Here is a 13,427-nt window from a genome sequence, read left to right as displayed (position 1 = left end):
ACCAAGGGGAGAATGTGAGATGGATAAGGGTGACACGCAGTCAATGCTGCGGCTGATCACACAGCTTGGTGTGTCTGATGGAATAGGCATTACTCGTGATTGGCACGGGTGAATAATATTCGTCATAATGGTGTGGGTGACTCAGGGTCAAAGCAATAAATGCTATCCGCGTTGTCAAGTACATCTTAAATGGATCAGGCGTTACTGTTTGTTGTGCTTGTATTAATGAAATACATGATAACGATGTGAGTCTAAGCCATCACGGCTCACTGTGACTCAAATTATAACTGTAGTCAAAGAAAGCATGTCAAGTGTCTGAGTCGTCTGCTAGTCCGCACCCCAGTAAAATATTAGCAGTAAGTAGAGTACGGCTATAAAGTCTCCAATCTAAAAGCAACAAATAAGGACATTAGCCAACTCTATGACCAAACACAGATAATAATAATAATAATAATAACACTTATAGAGCGCATGGTTACACTAGAGTCAGTGTGTCCCCACGCTATGGTGCGGCTAGTAAACAGTTGGGTGGACAAGTCCCTCTCACTAAGCCTCAGAAACAGTTTCCTTCCCCCTCTAACCTGAGGGGAAGAGATGGGTTTTCAATTGTTTCCGAAACATTTTTTCAGAGGTCTCCAGTCGCATTCTTGTTGGGAGTCTGTTCCAGTGTTGAGCTGCCTGGACCCGGAAAGAGCGGCACCCCATCCGGGCTTTTCTGATCTTGGGGACCTTAACCGTCCCTGTCCCAGTAGATCTCAATTGGCGCGCCGGTACATAAGGGGTCAGTAGGTCAAGAAGATATTCGGGCCCTTTCCCCTGCATAATACGGTGACTAATCATAAGGGTTTTAAAGATCACCCGTTCTTTGATCGAGAGCCAATGTAATGATTCAAGGGCCTTCTTGGAAGGCGCTTTTTTGGGCAACATCATGACCATCCGGGCAGCCGCATTTTGTGCACGCTGAAGCCGAGTGATACATCTGCCATTAGCTCCCAGGTATAGGGCATTCCCATAGTCCAGCCTCGATGTGATAAGGGCATGGACCAGGGTTTTTCTGGCCGATATTGCTAGTAAATCAAGCGTCTTTCGCAAAGTTCTCAGAATTCCAAAGCACTGTCCTGCCACGCGCCTTGTATGATATTCAAAGGAGATTTTATTGTCTAGCCAGATACCCAGATTTCTGACTTGTTCCCTAGGAGAAGGTTGAGGCCCCAGCTCCTGCGGCCACCATGCCGATGTCCACACAGACGGTGCTTTCCCCACAATCAGCACTTCCGTCTTACTTCCGTTTAATTTTAAACAGTTGTTAGCCATCCAGGCTGCTACTTCCTGGAGGCACGTTGAGAAATTAGTGGCTGCTGCCTCATTGGATTGAGTGAGAGATACAACAAGTTGGGTATCATCCGTATAGGATAACACTTGCACCCCGAACCTTTCCGTAATCTCTGCCACAGGAGGTACGTAGAGATTGAAAAGGGTGGGGCTCAAGCTGGACCCTTGAGGCACCCCCTGCTTTAGCCTAATGTTTTTCGACCGGTGAGATCCTTGAGCTACATGGAAGCTACGATTCTGGAGGAACGACGCCAACCACTCCAGAGCTCTGCCTACCGCTCCCCCTTTTTTTAGACACTGTAGCAAGGTGTGATGTGCTACAGTGTCAAAGGCAGCACTTAAGTCCAGAAGGATAAGTGCTGCTGTCTGACCTTCATCCACCAGCTTCCGTATGATTTCAGTTGATAGGAGCAAGGCGGATTCGGTGGAGTAGGACGCCCGAAAGCCATATTGGCTGGGGTGTAGTAGTTTACCAGTTTCAATGTGCTCTGTCAGTTGCACATTGGCTACTTTCTCTGCGATTTTAGCGAAGTAGGGGAGAAGGGAAATTGGGCGCAGATTGTCCAATTGCTCTACACTGATATTAGGTTTTTTTTAAGCGGAAGCACCACAGCCTCTTTCCAGGCTGTCGGGACAATGCCTGAGCCAAAGGAGAGATCTAACAGATGGCGTATGTGGGGTTCCAGAGTTTTTATACTGTCCCTTAGTATTTTTGCAGGCGCTGGGTCATTAGGGCAACCCGATTTGATTTTAGACGCTATCTTCATTAGGATATCCTGAGGGGGGGTGCTAAAGGATGTGAGCATCTCAGTTTCAGTGTGCCTTATGGTGGCTTCTTCTATCCCACCGCCCACTCTGGCCTCCACTGGGAACGGGGCATAGATTATTCCCACTTTGTCCGCAAACAACTGTGCCACACGATCACAGGATTCCACTGATCCTTTCACAGGGGGGGCAGAGCTGGACAGGGAGGATACTTCCTTAAACACAGCAAACAGCTCCTTGGCCGAGTTATCAGCTCCCTCTATTCTGTCCCTATAGTAGGAGATACGGTGTTTCCTTATCAGCGCATGTTAGCTTTTAAGCTTAATTTTATAGTCCCTCCTGTCTACCACGGAGAAACCATTCCTCCAACGTCTTTCAAGACGTTTACACGACGCCTTTTCCTTAATGAGTTCAGGCCCAAACCACGGTGCAGATTTAGTTTGCCTCCAGGGTTTTTTTTTGGTCCAGGGGGCTATGTTATCCAGGGCTTGTGTGATGCGATTGTCAAGAGCATCACAAGCTACCTCAATCTCTAGACCCTCAGGGGGTCCACCCTGACCTAGCAAATCATTGAATTTGTCCTTGGAGAACTCTGCCCATCTCCTACGGCTAGTTTTAACATCTGACTTGCCTGTCCTCACCCTCTGTGCCTCTATCGTAAAAAAGATGTGGAAGTGGTCCGACCAGACCACAGGTACAGGAGGGTCGACAACTATCGATTCCCAGTTAGAGAAAATCGGATCTAATAAGTGGCTGCAACCATGGGTGGAAAGTTCTGATTTAAGGGTCAGTTGCATTGCTGCCAGCTCATTGCGAATCTCCAGTGCTTCTCTATTGGCAGGATCATCAAAATGGAAATGTAGGTCTCCCTGGAGTAGCAATCTCTCATATCTCATAGCTGGCTGTATCAAACAGTCAATCAAGCTCTCCGTAAATCTAGTCCCTGGGCCCGGGGGCCTGTATACTAGGAACCCTTTCAGGACCTGACTGGCCAAGCCTGTGATGGAAAAATGCCAGCTTCACTCTCCCTAATGTTAGCTAGCTCCAATGCACATTGTATTTCCAACTTAAAAATGATGGCGAGCCCCCCTCCCCGCCCCGTGGGCCTATCCAGCCTTTTGATGTCATAACCTGATGGTAGTGCATCTACAATGTCGGGAGCAGAGTTCTCGTTCAGCCATGTTTCGGTTAAAAATAAGACATACAGCTGTGCATCCATTAGTACATCATGGATATCCATTTTATGCTTCCCTAGAGAGCTGCAATTGATGAGGGACAACCTCATCTTCTGTGGAGTATTGGGCTGTTGGCCTATAGTAAAGGGGCAGTGATTGCACCTACTTCTTATAGATGTTAGCGCTATGTTATGTGCACACTTATCCCCCACCCCAGGCCGGAGTTCCAACAGTTGTTTGGTGCTATATTTCCTAGCAGTGGAAGAACCGGCAGGGGTTCTGGCCCCTAGCCCCGACCGGCCGCGGACGGGCGCAGACGGGCTTGCCTTTGGCGGGGAGCAGCGACCACCCTCGCACTATCGCATCGAGCCCCACACTGTCAGCCGCTTTATGAGCAAGCCCCTCCCCCAGCTAGACCGCTGCCTACGGTCCCGCAGGGCTCCGAGACTGACCCAAGATGGTGCCCTGCCCTCCACAACAAACGGCACAGAAAGCCGCGGTGGAACGGGGCAGGGGGAGCACAGTACACACAGAGGTGAGTGAGTTTAAAAATGCAGTAATGGTTGCCACAAAGCGCTCAGTCTTTAAATGGTTTAAAAGTTAACAATGTTAAAAACAGTGTCAGAAAGGGGACATGCACAGAAGAGATCTCAGCCACAAGAACTCGCAGTCTGTTACACCACACGAGCGACGAGCGGGGAGCTGCCACGACCCTCGCACAGATTTAACCTTAATGATACAAAGGCTCTACTGCTCAGTGATACTGGCCACCAGAGTAGGGTCCCTCACTGTTAGTGTCCCTCCGGTCGCAGCATATGTGGCATCAATCAGATGGGGCTTTCTTGGATAATTAAATAGCAATATGAGGTTATGAGCAAGGCCGCTTCTGAAAACTGTGGGCACCATCTAGTAGCAGGTACAAATCCTGGTTGTTTGTAATGTAAAAAGCATTGTTGTGTCCTGGGCGTGGCATATTATGGCTATTGTAACGTACTTTGAGTTGTACTATTCAGCAAAATAAAGCCAGAAACAAATTCAACAAGTATGTTCGTGGTTCAGGCGCTGTTATGAATTAATTAATTTATAAAGTGCATGGCTATTCCGAGGAGTGTCCTGACACTAGTTACAACATAAGGATAAGTGAAAAGAGTTCTTATCCGCTGAAAAAAGATGCATTTTTGGGCTTTTGAAAGAAGAGCTAATCGGAAATAGACTGGAGAGACAGTGGCATTTGGTCCCATTTGCCACCTAGCAAGAACATGAAACACCGGCCACCGAGTCTTGCCCGACTAAACCGCGGGATAGTGACCAGCAAAGCTGTGGACAAACAAAGGGATCTGGATGGAAGATAGTGCCTAGTTCTCCTAATCAGGTTCTGCAGACCCTGCATGTCTGGTGGAGGATAGTGAGGGCTTTTAAAGAAATCCTCTTCTTGACTTGCAGTCAGTGTAGCTCTTGAAGAGGATGCAAAATGTTCCGTCTCTCTGGGATTTCAAAGATAAGACGGACAACCGCTTTTTGAACCAATTGGAGTTTCCTGGCCAGTTTGTCAGGGCGACCCAAACACAAACTGTTGGCGTAGTCGAGGCTCAAAGTTAAGAGAGCATGAGCCACTATCTTATGTTTTTTCATTTGCAAGAGATCCAAAAACTTCCTGAGGGATCTGAGTAAGGAAAAAGAATTAACAGCCACTGAGATGATTTAAGGTGAAAGACAGCTTGACATCTATTTTTACACCCAGATTCTTAGCTGTTGAAGATGGGCCAGGAAGGGGATCCAAGTCCTTAGGCCAATAATTGCTCTCTCACATGGCCAAACAGGAGGATCTCCATTTTATTAGCATTACAGAATAGGTGTCTCTCTCTCAACCAATGCAGAGTAGCACAGAGGCAAGCTTTAAAGGCTTCAGCTGTATTGGACGCAGAGGGATGGACTGCCAGAAGTGTTGTCAACAAAAGAGATGGTCTTACAGTTTTGGGATTCTATTAATGTGGTCATGGGTGCCAAGTAGATGTTGACTAACAATGGACACAGAGAAGAGCCCTGGGGCACCCTAAAGACTGGCCTCTTCGCTGATGAAATGCATAGGGCAAGCCAGAGAACTCATTCCCTCCCCTCTAGAAAAGATTTTAAGCATCTCCAAGCTGTACCGCCAATACCAAACCTCTGTGAGACACTTAAGTAAATAAGTAAAATGGGGTGTAAGACTGTATAAAATGAGGCAGATAAATCTAGTCAAATAAGGACAGCCCTTTCCCCTTTGTCCAGTCTCTATGAACAGCTGTTTCTGTGCTTTGGCTTTGACAGAAACCTGAGTGGGTGTATTGCAGGAGAGATTGGTCTTCCAAATATGAAGACAGCTGGGCATTGACACATTTTTTCAGGATTTTTTTATGCTGCGTAAAGCAGGGATATGGCCAAAACTGATGGGTTAGAAGACAGCTCCTTTAGGAGAGGGACTTCTTTGGCACATGTCCAGCAGGGAGGTACTCTTCATGAGTCCAGTTAACAGTTAAAAAGTTGCTATAACACCAGAGCGATAGCCTTACTGGCCAGGTTAAGAATAGCTGGTTTACAGGAATTTCCAGGGACCTCAACTTGCATTGCGAGTGGGCATGAACAATTTGTTCCAGGCAGAAATACCCAAATTTCAACAAGAAGGAAATTACAAATTATCACAAGATGATATCCGTAAACGAGGGTGAGTCTAGTACATGTTTGTGTTTCATATACTATTCTCACCAGATCATGTTAGAAAATCTTTGGTGAGTCAAGTAGTATGTTCTCTACTAGGAGTCAGTATGTTCTTTAGAGTAACACACAGTCACAGGAAGCGCGTTAACAAAGAGAGATGCCACTCTGGTAGTATTACCAAGCACTAGTTTATTTGTATTTGTATTTTTTTTATTTTTTATTAAAACAAGGCATCAATAAACACATCGGTGCATAGTACAGAAGAGGGTCGTTCACAGTGTCAACATACAATACAATAAATATTGGCTAGGGGGGGGACGAAACATCGATACCATAAATATTCACATATACGGGTCATGGGGAAAGTGGGACATCAAAGGCTACATTTGCAGGTGGCACACAAATATTCCCTCTGTAATTATTCCAAGGGCCCCAGACACTGTTCCACTTCGGAGGACGACCCCTTGCCAGGTAAACAGTTTTTTCACGGAACATACACCAATCCATACTTTCTTTCCACCCCTCTATCGTTGGCGGTCTTTCAGAGCCCCACTGCTGTGCTATGTTTCGCTTAGCAATCATGGCCCCCAACTTGAACCATTGGGTCTGTGCAGTGTTTAGGTCCGTAGGCTCCCAAATATTCAGCAAGCATCTCCTAGCTTCCGGCAAGAGAGCCACACCTGTCACTTCCTGCATAACATCATGGACAAAGCCCCAGTAGTTTACCATATACCGACATTCCCATATGATATGGAGAAACGTCCCCAATTGACCACATCCCCGCTTACACAGACCTTCTTCCGTTAAACCCATTTTCATCAGACGTGGACCCGTGACATAAACTCTGTGGAGTATTTTCAGCTGGACAAGTCTCAGCCTTGCTGGAATCACAACATCCTTCGGAGAGGAGATTGCAGATTGCCAGTCTTCATCATCAATTTCGAGACCATCTCGGGTCCACTTATCCCTCAAATCTACTAGAAGATCCGCTCTGTGATTTATCAGTTTTTTATAAATAAGAGAAATGGTGCTATCGGGCAGATGTCCATCTAGTATGCGGTCCTCCAAGGGGGATGCCTCCAGTATCTCTTCCCCCTCGGGGAAGACCGATCTCAATGCATGACTAACCTGCGCATAACAAAAATACTCCGTCCCACTCAGCTCGTATTCAGTTTGTAATTCAGCAAATGTCTGAATCTTCCCCCTCGCCCAGAGATCACCTACAGTAGTAATCCCTATCAGGTCCCATTTGTCAAAACCCTTCATATTCCATAGCTTGCCAAACCTATCAGATCCAGAGTGGGGTAGCCAAAGTCAAGCGGTCCTTCCATCCAAGCGAACTAGTAACATCATGCCATATACGTACCGCCACCCTGGTCGGTCCCGTCAGATTTTTCTCTACTGATCTGGTATACAGCGCTCTGCTATAACTACCACCAGGAAGTAGCCATCTGTCCATAATATAACCACGATCTGTATCGGACCCGTAGGTACCATGATTTATAGCCCCCAATTGCGACGCCCAATAGTATCTCTTGATATCGGGGAGGGCGATCCCTCCATCATACCACGGGAGCGTCAGCTTGGCTAATGCTATACCCTCCACTTTGCGAAAATAGCTAGCAGGTACCACATCTAGAGTGTTTTGGGGGGCATAAAGGAAACGGGGCAGGGACATCATTTTAAAAAGGGCCGCCCGTCCTAGCATCGAGAGCAGAAGTTTCTGCCACCCAGCTACATCACTTTTCAGCCGGGCCAGTGGAGGGAGAAGGTTTTTTTCATACCGGATCGTGGGATCCATTGAAATATAAACCCCAAGATATTTGAACCCTTCCTTTGCGATTTGAATGGGACAATTCCGAGGCAAAATAGGGGCATCACCACATAGTACATACAAATAAGATTTCGCCCAGTTTATGATCAATCCTGAATTGCTACCATAAGAGGCCAGTACATCACAGAGCACAATAAGGGACTTCCTAGGTGAGGAAAGATAAAGTAAGATGTCGTCAGCAAATAAAGAGATCCGATCTTCAAACTGCGGAGACCAACAAATACCCTTGATCGAGGGCTCCCAACGAAGCCAGGCCGCTAGAGGCTCGAGAGCCAGCGAAAACAGAAGGGGAGAAAGCGGGCAGCCCTGCCTAGTGCCCCGCCCAAGACAAAATGGCGCAGAGACACGACCGTTCACGACAACCTGCGCAAGAGGCTCAGTGTATAATAGGTGCACCCAGCTAATGAACTCCGGACCAAAACCGAATTTAGCCAGAACGGCCCACAAATATGGCCATTCCACCGTGTCAAAAGCCATCGTCGCGTCAAGCGACGCTATGATTGCCGGCTCTCGCAAGGTATGCGCCCTCGCAAGAACCCCATGTAACCGCCTCAGGTTCGAAGCCGTATTTCTATGCGGAATAAATCCCGATTGGTCAGGATGTACAAGTTCATCAATGACTTTGATCAATTTATTGGACAGTATTTTAGCCAGTATCTTGGGTTCCGAATTCAACAATGAGATCGGCCTGTACGAACCACAGCTAGCTCTGGGCTTCCCTTCTTTATATATCACCACTATCGATGCCAGTCTCTGATCCTGGGGGAGCACACCACACTCTCGGGACTCCAAAAACATATCTCATAATAGGGGGCGATCTTATCGGGTCGAAGGTTGTATAGTTCGTACGGGAGACCATTGGGACCCATCGCTTTTCCGGAATTCAAGGAGCGCACCGCCAAGGCTACCTCATCAGAGGTAAGCTTACCGTCCATGAGGTCACGATCTTCCGTAGATAGACACGGGCGCATAATATCCCTCAATAATAGAGACGAATCTTCCTCCGGTCTATCTGAGACGGAAGTGTAAATAATACGAAAGTATTCAGCAAAAAGGTCCACTATCCCCTGTGGGTCAGTTATACAAGTCCCGTCCTTCGTCTCAATCTCTGGAACCACCCGATCTGCTCTATCCTTCCTATCTAAACAGGCAATCAGTTTACCGGCTTTGTCCCCCACATCATAAAGACGCCCCTGCTGCTCTCGACTTAGGGCTCTAGCACTGTCAGTGACCAATGTCCTATACTCAAGCTGCTTAAGTTGTAAAACATGCAATCTGGCATGGGTCACCTCCTGTTCCAATTCCATTTCCATGTTGGCTATTTCCGACTCAATTCTCACTACGTCCTCCTCTTTCTGCTTTTTGACACCTGCGATCAGGGATAAAGCCTGAACCCTGACCACAGTCTTAAAAGCCTCCCACAACGAAATCGACGAGGAAACCAATCCTTAATTATCTTGAAAATAATGCTCCAACGCTTGTAACAAATCCTTGCGAATCTTAGGATTACGCAGATACCAGGGATTAAAGGGGGCGACTCTACCACGTGAGCCAGAAGCAAAATCCAATCTAAGCCATAGCGGCGAGTGATCCGAAATACCTCTGGCCAGATGCTGTACTTCAACTATATACGAAGCCTGGGCCGCAGGCACCAGACCATAGTCAATCCGAGAGAGACTACCATGGGCGCCAGAGTGGAAGGTATATTGCTGCTGACTAGGATGAAATAATCTCCAGCTATCAACCAAGCCCAGTGCCTCCATAAAGTTAGGCAGCCATCTTTGAGCCCGCCTCACGTCCCGTGACGGATACCTGTCCAAGGAGCCAGAGACTACAGCGTTGAAATCTCCACCCAAGATAAATAATCCACTAGGACTCAAGGACTAAAGAAAGGTCGTATTCTGCAGACCCGGAGGGACATAGATCGAAACCAGGGAGAGATTGTGCCCCCCCCCCCAACGTCCCGAGACCGCAGAATATCGTCCCCTCTCATCTGCAACAACCGAGTCAACTACAAACGGTAGAGAATTCTTGAGAAGGATCCCAACAGCCCGGGACCCAGAAGTAAAACCCGCATGCGCCACCAGCCGATAGCCTTTCCTATTCATCGCCTTACATACATTTCCAACCAAGTGAGTTTCCTGAAGTAGGACCACATCTGGGGAATGTCTTTTAAGGAATTGTATAACCACACTGCGCTTGATTTTATCCCCCAACCCATTAACGTTCCAACTCAATACCCTCAACCCCTACCCCCCATCATGAAACAGGAAGAAGACCCAACCCTCCTCCGAGCCCCGCACCATAAAGAAGCAGTCTTGAAATACAATGCCTTGCGAAAACACAAACAAAACACAACAAATCAACATTTCCCCCCACCTCCCCCCAAACATCCCGTTATGCTACCCCCCTCACTGCACCCCTGCTTACGACTATCAAGCCTCCCCAACTTGCAGTGTTCCGGTCGCCCCCACATCTAGACTAAACTACAAAAAGTAAGTCCGAGGAGGAAAGAGGCCTACCGATAGACCGTTGACCACCCATATGTACTGTGCTAAGTCTGTGATCCAAAACATTACAACAGTGGACCATTCCCCAGCTCTCCCCGGGTCTCAGAACAACAGCTCTCCTTCTTGTTTTTGCGCACCCCCGTCTTCTTCTCCACTCTGTCTATGGGGCTCTTGCTGGGCAGTTAAGGTGTCCAGCCAATCTGCAACGATCTCTGGCTTATCAAAGAAATAAGTTCTCTCTTCATGTTCGATTCTCAGCTTAGCTGGGTACAGCATGGCGTATTTGAGTCCCATATCACGAAGCCTTCTTTTCACCCCCATAAAACTCAGTCTCTGCTTCTGGACTGCTTGCGTAAAGTCCGGAAAGAAACCGATGGACGAGTTTTCATACTTCAAGGGGCCCCCCGATCTGGACGCCTGGAGGATTACGTCTCTGTCCCTAAAATTAAATATTCTGGCTATCAAGGGCGGGCCACCAACACGCGGTCTACCTCAAGGAATTCTGTGTGCCCGTTCGACGGTGAAGAACTTGCTCAGGCCTTCCGCTTTTTCCATCACCCCAATTATACGAATGTTATTCCTCCGGGCCCTTCCTTCAAAATCCTCCAGTCGACGGACAACAAGTTCATTGAAGGCCCTAAGAGTCTGTACTTCAGATTGTAATTCAGTGACGTCATCCATAAGACTGGCCGTCTTAATGTCCAAAGACTTCACTTTCTCACTTGTGTTCCTGAGGTCCGTCCGAATCAAGTTAACCTCAATGGACACAGTGTCCAATTTATGAGCAAGGGTCTCCATCTTCTGTCCAAGCGAGGACTTGATCCCGTCAATGGCGGCCATCAAGTCTTGCAATGTCGGCTCCACTTCCAGGGCAGAGGCGTCTTTTACTCCTTCTTGTGACTTTCCCAGTCCACTTGGCGACCCCTTAGTTTGTGCATATCGGTCCATGTTGTTCGATTGCGTATACCTTCCCCCTCTAGTGATCTTCGCTTGCCTTTTGTCCCCCTCCGGCTTGGTCGCCATTTTGGGACAATTCGTCGTCCGATTCGGGGAGGCGGCACTTGGCAATCGTTGTTGGTGGACAATATCAAGTCCCTTGCTTTTGACCCTTCAGGATAGTTCGCCAAACATCCGTGGTTCCGCGGCACCCATCAGTCAGCAGAGAGACCAGGTCGCGGTAGCCACACGACACGGCACGCGGTCAAAAGCCTAGTTTTTGGGTCCGTAGGCCTCCACACTTATGAAATGTCCACACTGCATGGCCCACTGACACCGACTGGGGAGTCCAACAATCAGAAGTGCACCTCGGCCAGATCACCAAGCGTTCCCGTCGAAATCGAAAGTGAAACCAAATGGGGCCGTGAGGCCAGACCGGCCACTTCCGGTACCCAGCGCCATTGTTGTCGAACTACGCCATGGGCATTATGCCAACCCAAGAGAAACAGGCCGCAAACTTTCCGACTCTACAACTCCGGTTTCCGGGGCGCCTTCGGGATGCGGTTTTCAGTATTCAGTACTCCTTCGGTCCCACTGCAAGAAGCACTGCACAGCAGACAGGATTAACGACAGGATATATTCGGGGGCTACGGGGGTCTCAGGAGCCCCAAGCTCACGCGGCCATCTTGGATGCGCGCGAAGCTCCTCCTCCTATTTGTATTATGAAGGTTTAAAACTGTGTTTGGCCACAGAGTTGGCTAATTTCCTTATTTATGCCTTTTAGATTGGAGACTTTATAGCTATTCTAAGCTTACTGCTAATATTTAACACAGTGCAGACAAGCGGTAGACTCAGCTACTTGACCTGCTTGCTTAGAATCTTTGCCTATGGATATAATTTGAGTTATGGTGAGTACAAATGGCTTCCACCCACATCCTTCTCATGTATTTCATTATTAAAAGCACAAACAATAATGTCTGATCTATCTAAGATGTACTTGACGACATAGACCGCATTTATTGTTTTGACTGCAAGTCATCCACGCCGTTATCACATATACTACTGACACATGCACAATCACGAAGAATGCCTGATCCACTCAAACACACTAAAGGGCATGATCACACTATCTGTATTGACTGCAAGTTACCTGCATCCACCTCACATTCTCCACTTGGTATGAGTGTGATTTAGAATTTTGATGTGATTCTTACTACAGAACACTGAGGTATAAGCAGGTTCTATGCTATATCATACCAAAAGCTCAATGTTCCAATTGATGGATAAATCACTCTATTACCTTCGGAGATACTGCAGAGGTCTCCAAGGGTATCTGGATAGGTCACCTCACCCACATATTGCCGTGACCTGCTTCAACATTGGTGACCTATCCACACCAAGGTAGGCAGGTACCACCTTGGTGGATTCAATCACTAGTACGGAGTTCCTAATCAATGTTGCTGGATAACAGCAGGGATCCAGATTGTTTTCTAAAAATATTTTGGGGTAAAACGACCAGGTTTCCCTTTTAATACTTGGGTACCATAGATATGGCTCAAAGCTCGTCAAGTGTGGATGTTTAATGAAGACAGTGTATTATCTATCCAGCCAATTAAGCCAACATGTTTTGGCCTTGTGTATTGCCAAACAGTCAAAACCCTCACCAGGGCTTCACTAATCCCTGCCTGTTTGTCACTCAGTTAATGCAACGTGATGAGGCATTAGGCTTCCGTACCTATACTAGTTTCATGGTAACAAGTCCCTTTGAGCAAAAGCTCTCCACTAGTAATAGGTGATTGCACTTTGGTGATGACGTGGAGGCCACTTACTAAATAATACAGTAATGGAAACTTTTTTAGCATCATTTCTCGCCCTGAGGAAGTCATTCAATGAACCAAATACGAGTAGGCTAGAACGGAAAAATTACATTATCAAAGAAAGATCTGCGAAATAATAACATTTGGATTTTGAACTAGTCTGTTTTTAGTTAAAAGATGAAATAACGTTTGAACACTGTTAACGTTTGAACACTGTCAAACCGACCACCAGAATCCCCCATTGGCTATGGTAAGCATTGAGCTCAATGTTAAACAGAATTCTAGCCCCTGGTGCGAGAGAGTCATAAAAATGTCTGGGGCTGTAACTTGGGCCCAAAAGGAGCTAGGAACTTTTGTTTCTTTA

At 47.2% G+C, this 13,427-nt stretch overlaps 1 protein-coding gene across 7 annotated transcripts in view; it reads right to left on the bottom strand.

The window, feature by feature from the left end:
- AMMECR1L (AMMECR1 like) overlaps nucleotides 1-13,427 on the bottom strand; it is an 883,688-nt gene that overhangs the window by 377,393 nt on the left and 492,868 nt on the right. The window lies entirely within an intron of this gene.

This window comes from Lissotriton helveticus, chromosome 11, assembly GCF_964261635.1.
Source record: "Lissotriton helveticus chromosome 11, aLisHel1.1, whole genome shotgun sequence".
Lineage (NCBI taxonomy): Eukaryota > Metazoa > Chordata > Amphibia > Caudata > Salamandridae > Lissotriton > Lissotriton helveticus.
The sequence above is the reverse complement of the archived record's forward strand: the minus strand, read 5'-3'. Positions and strand labels throughout refer to the sequence as shown.